Source organism: Primulina huaijiensis, unplaced genomic scaffold (assembly GCF_012295235.1).
Source record: "Primulina huaijiensis isolate GDHJ02 unplaced genomic scaffold, ASM1229523v2 scaffold1933, whole genome shotgun sequence".
In the NCBI taxonomy this organism is placed as follows: domain Eukaryota; kingdom Viridiplantae; phylum Streptophyta; class Magnoliopsida; order Lamiales; family Gesneriaceae; genus Primulina; species Primulina huaijiensis.
Window position 1 is genome coordinate 1 of NW_027349241.1, and position 599 is coordinate 599.

General features: G+C 28.7%; 1 non-coding gene across 1 annotated transcript; it reads right to left on the reverse strand.

Moving 5' to 3' along the window:
- Positions 1–300: 300 nt before the first annotated feature.
- LOC140965995 (small nucleolar RNA R71) lies at positions 301–411 on the reverse strand. The gene has a single exon (XR_012173201.1). It is a non-coding gene; the product is annotated as a small nucleolar RNA R71 (small nucleolar RNA).
- Between the last annotated feature and the right edge of the window lie 188 nt (positions 412–599).

Genomic DNA, 599 nt, shown 5'->3' on the forward strand with positions numbered 1-599 from the left:
TTTAGTTTTTCCTCCTGATGCATCTAATTTCAACTTTAAAGCTCATATTATTCAACTTTTACCAAATTTTCGTGGCTTAGATTCTGAAAATCCATATTTACATCTAATAGAATTTGAGGAAGTTTGTAACACTTATAATGATCAAAATTGTAGCATGGATATAGTTCGATTAAAGCTTTTCACTTTTTTTTTAAAAGATAAAGCTAAAACATGGCTACAAAATTTGAGATCAAGTTCAATAAGATCATGGGAAGAAATGCAACAAAAATTTCTCAAAAAAAATTTTCCTTCCCATAGAACAAACTCTTTTAAAAGACAAATTACTACTTTTTCTCAAAAACAAGGAGAAACATTTTATCAATGTTGGGATAGATATAAAGAATTACTTAATACATGCCCACATCATGGTTTTGAAACATGGATAATAGTTTCTCAGTTTTATGAAGGTCTAATACCTAAAGATAGGCAAATGACAGAATTCATGTGTAATGGAACTTTTGAAGATAAAAACCCAAATGAAGCTATGGAGTATTGGATTCATTAGCAGAAAATGTTCAAAATTGGGATAATATAGACACAATAGAACCACCAACAACTAA